The following is a 14,293-nucleotide window of genomic DNA, read 5'->3' on the forward strand; positions in this document are numbered from 1 at the left end:
TGTCTGGTTTTGGGTTAACCATGTGTCCTGTTGGATAGCCATTCGTAGGTCCGTTAGGAAAGACGATTCTTTTCGTAGCGCTGCTGCAATAGGTTGTCCAGTCCCAATGGGTGGTATAAGGGATTCCACTACTTCTTCGCGCTTGCTATTGTATTGCAGCATACGTGATAGCGCGTCAGCATGGAAATGTAACTGTTTTATCTTTTTCCCTTTTTCTCTTTTGTTTTGTTTGAAAAGGCCTTCGGGCTATTCAATAAACTATACTATTATCCTCTGTAAAGATGCTCATGCAGCACTTCATTTATAAGCTGCATGAACACTGCCGGAGCGCCTTGGAGTCCAAACGGCATAACCCGGTACTGATAGCTACTGAGGGGACAATTGAAAGTGGTCTTCCATTCATTTCCCAGCTTGATCCGAACTCGGTAGTACGCTTCCCGCAAATCGAGCTTTGTGAAGACACGACCAGTTGATAACGCGGCTAAAAGATCCTTCATCAGTGGGAGAGGATACAGATGCTCTACACACACTCCGTTCAAATCCTGGAAGTCAACGTACAAACGTAACCCATCGTCTTTTTTTCTCCCTGAAGAAAACTGGAGCGGCCATCCTGGATCTACTAGGGACGATGAAGCCTCTGGCTAGGTTTTTGTCGATATATTGTCGCAACTCAGCTAATTCCGGTTGGGTCATGGAATACATTTGTGGCTTTGGCAATTTAGCTCCAGGCACCAACTCGATGTCACAATCTGTGGGCCTATGGGGGGGGTAGTACCTCACATTCTTCCTTGCTAAATACGGTTACAAGGTCTTGATAAACGTTAGGGAATTCCTGTGCATGCGAAACCTCTGTGGATGCACCGCTACTGTCCTGCCCCCCACCTGGCTGTACAACCAGAGAGGCGGGGGTTGGGATGTCGGGTTCCAGGGGAATTCTGAGTTTACGATAACCCCCCTCCCACCAGATATGTGGTTGCCACTTATTTATTTATTTATTTATTTATTTATTTATTTATTTATTATATTTCTATACCACCTTTCTCCCGTAGGACTCAAGGCGGTGTACAGTCAAGAAAAATATAGACACACAAACATCATAAAATTGCTAATTAAAATTGTTACTTAGTTTGGTCAATTAAATAAAACCCAGAATTAGATAACATTTAAAAAATCATTCGCATGTTTGTATGTTTAGCCCTGCCTGTTGGAACATCAGGGTCTTGAGGGCACGGCGGAAAGCACGGAGATCAGGGATATTCCGTATCTCCGGGGGCAGTTCATTCCAAAGGGTTGGAGCCCCCACAGAGAAGGCTCTCCCCCTGGGAGTCGCCAGTCGACATAATTTGACTGACGGTACCCTGAGTAGTCCCTCCCTGTGAGAACGAACTGGTTGGTGGGAGGCTATTGGTGGCAAAAGACGGTCTCGTAGGTACCCAGGTCCTAAGCCATGGAGCGCTTTAAAGGTGATAACTAACACCTTGAATCGCACCCGGAAGACCACCGGGAGCCAGTGCAGCTCGCGTAGGAGAGGTGTTACATGGGCGTAACGAGCTGCGCCCATAATCACCCGTGCGGCTACGTTCTGGACCAGTTGGAGCCTCCGGGTGCTTTTCAAGGGGAGCCCCATGTAGAGAGCATTACAGTAGTCCATACGGGAGGTAACTAGGGCATGAGTGACTGTGCGCAAGGCGTCCCGATCCAGAAAGGGACGCAACTGGCGGATCAGGCGAACCTGATAAAAGGCACCCCTGGCCACGGCCGTCAAATGATCTTCTAAAGATAACCGTGAATCCAGGAGGACACCCAAGTTGCGGGCCCTCTCTGTGGGGAGCAAGATCTCATCCCCTATTGTCAGTGATGGTACCAGCTGACTATACCGGGACGCCGGAAGCCACAGCCACTCGGTCTTGGAGGGGTTGAGTCTGAGCTTGTTTCTCCCCATCCAGATCCGCACGGCCTCCAGGCAACGGGACATCACAGCAAGGGCATCATTGGGGTGGTCTGGGGTGGAGATGTATAGCTGTGTGTCATCAGCATACTGATGAACACTCACCCCAAAACCACGGATGATCTCACCTAGCGGTTTTACATAAATGTTGAACAGAAGGGATGAGAGGACTGACCCTTGCGGCACCCCACAAATAAGGTGCCTCGAGGTCGACCTCTGCCCCCCTGCCAACACAAACTGCGAACGGTCAGAGAGGAAGGAGGAGAACCACCGAAGCACGGTGCCCCCTATTCCTAACCCCTCCAGCCGGTGCAGTAAGATACCATGGTCGATGGTATCAAAAGCCGCTGAGAGATCTAATAGGACCAGGATAGAGGAGCAACCTCTGTCCCGAGCCCTCCAGAGATCATCCACCAATGCGACCAATGCCGTTTCTGTGCTGTATCGTGACCTGAAGCCCGACTGGAATGGATCCAGATAGACAACTTCATCCAGGTATCGGGGTAGTTGTCGCGCCACCACACTCTCAACAACCTTCACAACAAAGCGAAGATTGGAGACTGGACGATAATTTGATAATATAGCCGGGTCCAGGGAAGGCTTCTTGAGGAGGGGCTTCACAACCGCCTCTTTCAAGGCGGCGGGAAAGACACCCTCACTCAGAGAAGCATTTATAATCCCCTGGAGCCAGCCTCGTGTAACCTCCCGGGAGGCCAGTACCAACCAGGAGGGACACGGGTCCAATAAACATGTGGCAGCGTTAAGCTTGCCCAGAATCCTGTCCACGTCCTCAGGAGCCACAGAGTCAAACTCTTCCCAGATAACGCTCTCAAGACCTGCCCCCGTCTCCTCCCCTGGATCTACCCAATTGGAGTCCAGGCCTTCCTGAATCTGAGCGACTTTATCATGCAGGAATTGTACAAAATCCTCAGCTCGACCCTTTAAGGGATCTTCCCGTACCCCCACCTGAAGTAGGGAGCGGGTCACCCTAAACAGCGCAGCTGGGCGGTTCTCTGCAGATGCAATAAGAGCGGAGAAGTAGCTAGACTTCGCCACTCTTATCGCCACTAGGTAGGTCTTAATATAAGATCTCACCTGTGTTCGGTCAGATTCAGATCGGCTTGTCCTCCAATCACTCTCCAGGCGTCTTTTCCGACGCTTCATCTCTCTCAGCTCCTCGGAAAACCAAGGAGCTAGATGAGATCAGCATCGGGTCAGAGGCCGCAAAGGCACGACGCGGTCCAAGGCCCCAGTAGCCGCCCTGTCCCAGGCGACCACTAGGTCCTCAGTCGAGTCGTGAGCCAGAGTCTCAGGAAATGGCCCAAGCTCCATCAGGAACCTTTCGGGGTCCATCAGGCGCCTGGGACGGAACCATTTGGTTGGTTCCATCTCCCTGCGGTGGGTGGAAGTGACTTGAAAGTCCATGTGAAGGAGAGAATGATCAGACCATGACAAGGGCTTGATGTCTATATCCCCTATTCTTAGATCATTCAGCCACTGATCAGAGACAAAAATCAAGTCCAGAGTGTGATTCCCCAAGTGGGTGGGGCCTTGAACTACCTGGGTTAGGCCCATGGCCGTCATGGAAGCCATGAACTCCCGAACCGTCTCCGACATCTCACCAGCAGATGGCAGGTTAAAATCCCCCATAACAATAAGTCTGGGGGTTTCCACTGCCACCCCGGCTATAATGTCGAGCAGCTCAGGCAGGACCGCTGTTACGTGGCAGGGAGCCAGGTATGCAATCAGTAGGCCCATCTGAATCCCCTGACCCCACTTCACAAGGAGGGACTCACATCCGGCTATCTGAGGAATAGTGGCCTCCCTCGGGCAAAGACTTTCTCTAAAGATTGCTGCCACTCCCCCACCCCTTCCCTGAGCCCTTGGCTGATGGAATGCACGGAAACCTGGCGGGCACATTTCCACAAGGGGAACTCCTCCCTCCTGGCCTAACCAGGTCTCCGTAATCCCTGCCAGGTCAGCACCCCCCTCTGAAATAAGATCATGAATGAGGGGGGCTTTATTTACCACTGACCTGGCATTACATAACATCAGCCGTAGACCCAGGGTCTGAGACTCTGAACAACCACGTTATCTAACCACGTCAGACCCAGGATCACCGGTTCTATCATTTTCTCGACTATGATGAACCGAATGGACTCCTGATGGTCGCCTATTGCCAAAAACAAACGTTCCGTCATTTGGGTAGTGGGCACCCCCCCCCAACAATGACCCGTCCATCTGTTCGAATTTGACAGGAACCTTTAGCCGTCTTGTCCGTAGACCCAGAGCATCTACCATAGCTTTACGAATCAGGCAACAGGTACACCCAGTGTCTACTAAAGCTCCATACTGAAGACCTGTTGTGCAGTGGGGGTTCCTCAGCACCACAGGTATCCCAAAAGGGTACACAGGTTCGCTCACCATTGGGTCCTCCAGCTCGTCGTCGTCGCTGTCGCCTGACACCACTGGGAACTTCCCCACTGTTGGTGTTGATGACATCAGTGGCCTGGGCGTCTACAACAGTCTTTGGTCCTTGGAGCGCTTGCGTTCATTCTTGCAGCTGTCGTGGTCGACCCCTGGTTGGCACCCCCGCAGCTTGTTTCTCGGGTTGTACCCACAACGGTGGTAAAGGGCACTTGGCCACCCTGTGGCCCACCTGATTGCACCAGAAACAACGGAAAGCTGGTCTCTGTGATCTGTTAGACGAGATTGCGCCGGGCAGAGGGGTTTGCAGTCGCATGGTTGGAGGCTTCTCCGCTGGCTTCTCTGTGGCGGTCCTTCTCTGTCCCATGTTAACCTCCGAACAAGGCCTAAACTCCCAGAGCGCTGTGTCCAGTTCAATAGCCGCTTCGAACCAGACAGCTAAGCGCGGAGCTAGGCCTCGGTACATACAGGTTTGCCTCAACTCGCGATCCAACCCCATACCAAACTGCTGGACTAGCATTCGTTCTGGCCAGTCCCTTAAGCGATTAGCGAGTTTCCGGAAGTCCCATACATAGTCCTTCGCTGGAAAACCCCTCTGTTTGAGGGCCACAAGATCACCTTCTGCAACCTGCTCACTGGACTCATCATCAAAGGTAGAACGGAGGGCCTCCAAGAACTTGCCCACATCTACTAGTTCTCTAGCATGATTGCGGTGTAAACCAGCCACCCAATCTGCAGCATCTCCTGTCAATACAGCCATAATGGCCACCACCATGGCCCATTGAGACGGATACCAGCGGCCATACTGGTCTAGATGACTGATCACCTGGCTTAGGAACAACGCCACACTGTCTGGGCTCCCGTCGAATGTAGCTGGCAGCGCTGGGGGGCCCCAAGTGGGTTGAGGTGCCCACATCCCAGGAACCAGAGGCCACGCTGGAGGCGGAACAGGTGACCTGTTCTCCCCAACACTCCTTTGGTCTCCAATGGTCCTCCTGTCAGTGGGGCAAAACTGGTCTCCCACAAGACGTTGCGCCCTCTTTCCAGCCCCTACCTCTCTTCTATGCGATGGTTGCTCGGGACCCCTATTGCTGGACTCCCCCTTGGGCATCCGGTGTTCCCAGGCCCCGGTCTGGCCCTCCGCTTGACCTGGTTCTTGTTCCCTTTGAAATTTAGGGCTGGCAATGCGGAACCAGACCTCTGACCCGGAAAGTCCATTGTCCTGCCAAGACATGCCCTGCAATGGCTCCGATCTGGTGGCCCAGGGCTGCCAAGAGGGGGCATCCCAAAAACTCCCCTCCCCAAACCTGTCACGAAGGGCTTCCATAGCACTGGATTCAGGACCCGTAGTTGCAGAACCCCAATCCGCTTCCTCGTCATCTGTCCAGCGCCTTTCCCTCCAAACCCTGAAAGACAAGCCCAACAGGGGAGGAAGTGGCAGTTTAGATCCAGTGTGGGTGGAACTGGGCCACCAGTCCCCACCGGAAGCCTTTCCAGAAAACTCAAACCCCTGACTTTGCGTACCAGCTGGGCCACAATCATCCTCCTCACGTAGCTGGCGCAGTTTGGGTCTGACCACCGGCTGTTCAGGTTGCAGCACCTCTGCTTCCACAAGCACCTCCTCCACGACTGCTTCTATAGGTACCTCCAACTCCAAGACTCCTGGCGCCGTTCCCTCTGCCATAACAGAATGCCACCAACACACAGAACGTCACTAGAAAAGGTGGTTGGGATGATGGTTGCGGGGGAGCGCTAACTTTCTCTTGGCTTGTCCACCCAACTGCCCTGGCAGCAAATATTAACCCGAAGGAAACAAAGCAGTTTATAACGTCTTTAATCAGGTTAAGCACAGCAACACAGGCAGAAACAAGGCACAAGCTGGCATTGACGTTTAAAGTTAGCTCTACATGCAGCCACTGTGTAGTGCTTTTTATACACTTAGTAACAAGCAATTCACCATTTGGCAATTAAACAGTTAACACCACACACCCCTTCCCATTAGCTTGCTTGTCAGTAAGGCGCACTTCTGTTACGTTACAAGGAGGCGCCATTCGCAAGCTTTATGCCCCACCGAGCTCCGATGGAAGCGTTCGTTTCTTTTGTGCTTGAGCAGCAAAGACCCTCCAAACAGCTGAGAGCACATCATCAGAGTTTACAGCTGCTCGGCCCCTTCTCATTGTCCTTCCCAACAATGGTGAGACCCATTCGGGGCTCGACAACTGAGCAAAGAGAGAAGCAACCTAAAACTAAGGAGAAACTTCCTGATAGTGGTACTTGTTCTCTCCAGAAGTTCTGGGTGCTCCATCATTGGAAGTTTTTAAGAAAAGACTGGACAGCCATTTCTTTGAAATGGTATAGGGTCCCCCCCCCACAAGGTCCCTTCTAAGTGTTATTCTTTCCAAGGTCCTCTACTAAGATTTTGGCATCCTCAATTTTCCTGCCTGAGCAGGGGGTTGGACTAGAAGACCTCCAAAGTCCCTTTCAAGTCTGTTATTCTGTTATTCCTGAGTTAAATAGCTAAGACCCTCATTGGGACCCTATCTCTTTTGCTCCCTCTGTACTAATCAGTTAAAGAGCTGCCTCTAGACATTCATTTTAATAAGATTTTTAGAAACCTGCAATAGAAAGTTCTTCATGTCTCCTTACCCTGAAGACCCAATTTCATTTGGAATTTAATCCCAAACTGATTGCCCCTTTGGCATTTCTCTTGATACTTCTCTAAAGTGCACCCCCAAGAAGCCACAACACACACTCTCTCTCTCAGACACACACAGACACATAGACACAGACACACAGACACACTCAATTTAAGCAAATACCTTTGCCTTGGAGACTTTAGAATCATAGGCTAGAAGAAGGGACCTTGGAGGTCTTATAGTTCAACCTTCTGCTCAAGGCAGAAGAGCTCATATATACTTGCCATTCGCAGACATCCTGGCTTTGGCTGCAAGAACTGCAAGCAGCCTTCCTGGCCAGACACTTCCTTGTCCCGTCGCCCCATGCGAGGCGGAAGGCCTAAGAGAAAGCGCCTAGTCTGGGCACACAGCCCTTCATGATGGAGCCCTTCCTGGGGAGCAAAGCATGGCTTGGATGAACTGATCCATCCTGAAGGTGAGCTCCAGAGCAGCAGTGGTGGCGGCAGAAGGAAGAAAGTGAGCTCCAGAGTGGTGGCAGCGGCGAAAGGTGAGCTCCAGAGTGTTGGCAGCAGTGGCGGAAGGCAGAAGATGAGCTTCAGAGCGGCGACAGCAGCAGAAGGTGGTGGCAGAAGACAAGCTTCAGAATGGCAGCGGCGGCGGTGCTCCAGGAGAGCGGGCAGATGTCCCGGGGCTAAACATGCACACTGCAGTGGAGCAGCAGTCTCAGCCCTAGCACAGCATCTCCCCCGAGGGCCGCCCACCCACCCATTGGCCGGCACGGAAGCGGCACATCCCCCATCACAGGCTGGATGTGGGACCTGAGGCAGAGGGGGAGGCAAGCGGATGGCCGAACGCGCCAGGCCCAAAAGGCAAGCAAGCCTTGCTGTGTCCCCCTGAGGCAGCTCTTTGGCCGGGCACAATGGGTCTCCCTCCCCTGCCGCCAGCATCAGCCTTACCTTCTAGATTTTCCATGCCCCTCTGCTGGCCTGAATACCATGCCCTTCAGATCCCAACGGGGCCAGCATGTGGCTGCCCATGAAGGTAAGGCTGATGGCAGGCAGCCCTTGGGGGAGACGCTACCTTGGGACTGAGACTGCTATGCACGCGTGCAGTCCAAGGACATCTGCCCACCCTCCTGGAGCACTGACGCCGCTGGGCACTGACCTCATTGAGATCTGAAAGGCAGGGCACTTGGGCTGGCAGAGGAGTGTGGAAAGACTGCAGTTCCTCGAGGCCTTTGGGACAGATCAGATTGTCCATGGCTTTGCTCCCCAGGAAGGGCTCCATCGTGGAGGGCTGTTCTTGAGGCTTCTTGGGCCTCAAGAAGTGGTAGGAGGCTGAGGGAGAGGAACGGATTGAGGCAGAGAGAAGTGGTAGAAGGTGGAGGGTGAGAGAAACGGGAGGCTTTGGAGATGAGCACCTTTCCCAGCCCCTCTTCCCTGAGGGGGCACTTGGCTGCACTTACCTCTGCTTCAAGGCTTCTGCTGCTGGAGTGGGTGGGAGCAGGCCAAGGAAGTTGGGCAACTCCAGTCTAGGTGAACAAGGAGAAGCGGAGATTGGCAAAGGAAGGCAGAGGTAGAGAGTTGGGCTGTGGCCACCATGTGGTAGGCCGCGGCAGAAGACAGTAAAGCTGGCTGGGCCACATGGAAGGCAGCTAGGCCAGAATGCTTGCAGGCTCACCCAGACAGATCAGGGCCACTCAGCTGGGCTGCGAGGAGAGCGCTGCATGGGATGCAGCCGCAGCAGCGAAGGCAGGCTAGCTGACTGGCCCGCACAGACCATGTGGTCAAAGCAAGCGAGGGAGCCGGACAGAGAGCAACAGCAGCTGTTCTGGGTGAGCGGGCAAGATGAGGAGTGACTAGGCGGGGCGGGGCGGGGCGGGGTGGGTGGGGCGGGGCCAGTGCAGAATTTTAGCAACCGGTTCACCTGAACTGGCCCAAATCGGCTGAATCCCACCACTGCATCTGGATGAAAAAGCAAAGATGTTTCCAACAACACTGGTATATTACATAATGCTGATGTTTACCTGAAATGCAGTGATGTAAACTGGGTAATTTGGTATGATTATGAAAATATTAATTGCACATATCTATTGGGATAAATTATATATTTACAGTATAAGTAGTAAGAGTGATTGAAAAAGTATTGTAAAGCTTTATTTTATGGCATAGCATTATTAACCTGTTATCTTATACTCCACATGTCCTATCGGATAAAAGTTGTATGGTGATTAAGTTCAGGAATTTAATTAAAAAGTAATTAATTTTATGCCTAGCTGTTTAGCAAGAGACTCAGTGAAAGTAAGTCATTAGATTAAATTCATTTTAACCATTTTTATGCAGTGCTATTAAATATCCTGTAGCTTCCTGCCACCATACTCTATCATCAATTAGCAGAAGCATCGTGGGTGAATCTAAAATATGACCAAAGGAGACTAATTAAATCAGTCAACTTAATGCTACTATGACCAAAATCCTGAGGAAACCATTAATGTTTTGTCTAATGTATCAAATGTATCTTACAATTCTAATGGTTTTTCAACATCAGCTGTGAATATTAGGGTCTCTTTCAGCATGGCAAATACGATTATTTGATAATGTTAACATTGCAGGCATTTGAGGCCATATCCTAATGCCATTACAGGGCAAAATTCCAATTTTAGCTAATTACCTTCTACTGGCTTTGATAATTAATGTACTGTATGCAACTAAGCATAGTAATACTGTAGTTTTAATAGCATCTCTTTAAATAGTTACTTAATTGAAAAGCATGAAATGTACATTTGAGCAAAGAAAGTTAGCAAGTGGATTCAGGAATAGTCTGCATAAAGGATACATTAGCTAAAAAAAAGGTAAGTGACTGACAGTAGCTGAATCACTGTTCTTCATATAATAGAAGAACAGTGAAAGTTTAAGTTTAGAACATTAGTATGCAAAAGATAGAGATTTCCAATTACTTCACTAAACATTTTTCATTATTCTGCAGATAATAGGCTAATATTCTTTCTTATTTACTTTTTAATTTTTACCCCTTTTAAGTGTCTTGTTCATTACTTCCATTGAAAATGCTAGGAAAATTCATATTATAAATTTGCAACATTTCATTTTCCTTCAGTTCTGACCTACCGAATAATGCAAATGCATTGATAGAAGCATACAAGTTGAGAAACTTGGTTGGATAGCCAAAAACTACGTACTGGTCATAAATGGAATAAATAGGAAATATGTTCATGAATATTAAAACATTAGTAATATCTTAATCCAATTTCATTCATGTATGAAATTGGATTACACAAACACACACATACAGATATGAATATGCACACATATGCATATATGTGGGTATGTGTATTCATTCCAAGAAGAAGGTGGAAAGGTTTTGCCTGCTAGACTTGAAATGTTGATTTATTTTTAAATGAAAATGCTCATAACATTTTAAAATAGAATTAGATAAATTTTCATTGAAAACTGTTTATTTTATGGGAGCAAACAAAGTCTGGTATATTGTTGACAGATTGGTATAGAACATTTTGAACACAAATTAATAAAATATTGATAAAAATAATTACTTTGGGCACTTTCCATATTTCTGCCTTGCCAGAGTTCTTTTCTTCATAGAAGACTTTGCAACACAATATATCCATTCCATTCTTCATGACAGGGAAGGTAACAGAATATTTAGATAAAATCTCTGCAGATCAACCAGGTATGTGGTAGTGCTATATACTACATATTACAATATAATTAATAACATCAGTGAGATTCATAGAAAATTCCATTCTTTTCTACCCGAACACCTATCAATATAGCTATCTTTTCAGAAATTCCAGTAGTTAGGTTCCTACCATCACCAGCAGCCTCAAAACTGGAATTAAGCTGCTCAATTTGTTTTGCTTTATACTGCACAAATCTGAATCTCCATCTAATATTCATCTCCATTAGGATTGCTGGTGAGCTATTCTGGTGAATTTATATTCTTTTAGAATAAGGGAACATATGTTTTGGTTGAAAGGTCATCCAAATGGAGGATTCTGACTGCAAAATCTACAATAAATAGAGATTGCAGGAGTACCCACATGTACTCCATGAAACAGTGTTTTTTTTTTTTCAGGAAGTGGGGGAGAAACAGATGCCAGGATCTGCATTTTTATAGTTAGTTTGTGATCATCTGGTTGTCGTGGGATTCCATCATGATTATCTTTAGACTGGAAAGTTCTAGAAATCACCAGGTGAGTCTCCTCCAATCCTTAAAAACAAGTAAAATAAGTTTAAAGATGTACTCTTTATAATATACAGCAAAATAATTATTGGTTTTAGAATTTTTAAAATGGATTTAAGGGCTCTGATGGGTTTGACCTAAGATTTTGGAGTTAATTTTAAGGATTGTTTCTCGTAGGAAAATATTTTTATTTATATCTGAAACTGATGAGATGATTTTGAATTTTGAACACTAAAGGGCACCAGATAGCTATAACTTGAAAAAAAAAGGATTCAATATATGTGTGCAATAAGTTTTTGAACTATTTAACTCTATGATAGAACCAGGTATTATCGAGGGGGCACTAGCAAAAGGAGACTGAGAAAGATTTGAAAGAACCACTTTGAAAGAAGCGGTTGTGAGGCCCCTCCTCAAGAAGCCCTCTCTGGATCCGGCTGTTTTGGCTAACTATTGTCCAGTCTCCAACCTTCGCTTCGTTGCGAAGGTTGTTGAGAGTGTGGTGGCGCAACAGCTTCCCCGGTACCTGGATGAAGCTGTCTATCTAGACCCGCTCCAGTCCGGCTTCCGGCCTGGGCACAGCACGGAAACGGCATTGGTCGCATTGGTGGATGATCTCTGTAGGGCCTGGGATAGGGGTTGCTCCTCTATCCTGGCCCTGTTAGACCTCTCAGCAGCTTTTGATACCATCGACCATGGTATCATGTTGCACCGGTTGGCGGGGTTGGGGGTGGGAGGCACCGTTCTGCGGTGGTTCTCCTCCTACCTCTCTGACCGGTCGCAATCTGTGTTGACAGGGGGGCAGCGGTCGACCCTGAGGCACCTTGCTTGTGGGGTGCCACAAGGGTCGGTCCTCTCGCCCCTTCTGTTCAACATTTATGTAAAGCCGCTGGGTGAGATCATCCGTGGCTTCGGGGTGGAATTCCACCAGTACGCTGATGACACCCAGCTGTACATCTCCACCCCAGGCCACCCCAATGATGCCCTTGAAGTGATGTCCCAGTGCCTGGAGGCCGTGCGGGCCTGGATGGGGAGAAACAGGCTCCGACTCAACCCTCCAAGACCGAGTGGCTGTGGCTTCCGGCGTCCCGATATAGCCAGCTGATGCCATTGCTGGCTATTGGGGGTGAATCACTCGCCCCCACGGAGAGGGCTCGTAACTTGGGCATCCTCCTGGACGCACGGCTGTCTTTAGAAGATCATTTGACGGCCGTGGCCAGGGGGGCTTTTTATCAGGTTCGCCTGATATGCCAGTTGCGCCCCTTTCTATTTTTTTTTTAATTGAAAAAGTTTTCAAATACAAGTTTTTCCCCCTTTCCCCCCCTCTTCCCTAACCCCCCCTCACCACCCATCCCCCCCTGTGACTTCTTCTTCACAACAATAAGCTAATTCATAATTAATTACATAATATTTTACCATGCCCTTACTCACTCCTCAAAGTACTGACCCTTAGCATAATATTCTTATAACTCCGCTTTTCTCCGCTTTTCGCAATAATCTACCCTTTTTCTCCTCCCCCAAACTTATAAAATATTATTATTATTACAACATAACCTTTAATCTTTTATATATATTAATATAACATTTCAAAGCAGCCTTCTCCAAATTTAACATTTATTCAATTCTATCCAATTCTTCCACTCCCCAAAATATATGACTTAAAAATCCTTTTTCTTAAACTAATCAATCACTAAACTAGCCTATTTCAACCCAGTTTCCTGCAAGATTACCATACACTACAATTCTAAATATAATCCACTGCCCACTCTGCTAAAATATACATATGTCTATATATACATTCCATTTTATAAAAAGAGAAAAGACAATAACTTTAAATTTATAATTCATTTAGTATCTTTTTTGATGTCTTTCCACTAGATTGTTAAATCCATCATCCATAATAGGGTAACATAGCATCCTGGTGCAACAGTTTATTCAAAATCTTCAGTCATCTTCTGCCCCCATCAATAATGAATATCCTCATGTATATATAAAAGTAAAAACAACCACCCGAGTGACATTATAATTATATTCCATATAGTTGTAATTGTGGTTTTCATCAGGATTATAAATTCCCATCATCTTAGTGGGTAACAGCCAGATCTTCTGCATGCCCCAACATGACTCTCTTGCCTTGTAACTCAATTATAATATATTTATCGGTAAAAGAAATCCAAAATAGATAGTTCAAATCCAACAATGTAAGGCTCTTTCCACATCCCAAAATCACGGCATTGCAGAGATCTGCCACTTTCCTCAACATAGTATTAAACGATAATTCGCCTCCAATATCTTTTCACATATTCATTTATTTTTTAAAATCCCTGGCTTCACTGTTGCTTGGTTTAGAAACTACTATTTCTACGAGATCTGTTTCTTTTCTTTTTCTTTTGCGGGTTGCATTTCCATCCAGATTTCCTTCCTACAAGTTGTGTATCAGCTGATCGGTTGTCATTCTGCTTTGTAAATTGATCTTGTTGGTTTTGTTTTATTATCTCATATGTCTTTTCCATCACTTGTATATCTGGTTGATTTACACACTTGTCTGTAACTTGATAATTCATCACATTAGAATCAGATGACACTGCTCTCAAATTTATAGACAGTCCAGCTGGGGTATCCAAGGAGTCCAAAGACAGTTTATCTACCACAGCCTCTGTAATTTGATGTTTTCCCTTTATTTCCAGCTCCTTCTGCTTGTCCTGTGTTATGCCTAAAGATGTTAAATTTAAAAATTTTTGATAAAATTCTTCCGCTTTTTCGACAAATTGGTATCTTACTCCTTGGTGTCTCAATATTAAACCAACTGGGACATCCCACCTAAATAGAATATTCCTTTTTTTTTAACTCATTCACTAGAAAACCAAATTTCTTCCTCTCCATTAACATCTTGGGCGGGAGTTCCTTAAAAATCCAAATCTTTCTTCCACGAAATTGCAAAGTAGAATTATAAGAATTCTGCACAATATTATTTCTAATTTCTTTGTCTGTAAAATAAATCACCACATCTCTAGGCAATTGCCTTTGTTTTGCCAACCAGGAGTTTATTCTATAAATTCTGTCAATC

General features: G+C 47.1%; 1 long non-coding RNA gene across 2 annotated transcripts in view; it reads left to right on the plus strand.

Annotated features, from left to right (window-relative positions):
- Positions 1-14,293, plus strand: part of LOC117655383 (uncharacterized) — a 148,831-nt gene that overhangs the window by 67,516 nt on the left and 67,022 nt on the right. For both annotated transcript variants that reach the window (XR_015728976.1, XR_004588649.2), the window contains exon 4: positions 11,122-11,239. This is a non-coding gene — a long non-coding RNA (uncharacterized LOC117655383). The remainder of the gene's footprint in view (positions 1-11,121; positions 11,240-14,293) is intronic.

Source organism: Pantherophis guttatus, chromosome 7 (genome assembly GCF_059756535.1).
Source record: "Pantherophis guttatus breed Tessera chromosome 7, ASM5975653v1, whole genome shotgun sequence".
NCBI classification, from domain to species: domain Eukaryota; kingdom Metazoa; phylum Chordata; class Lepidosauria; order Squamata; family Colubridae; genus Pantherophis; species Pantherophis guttatus.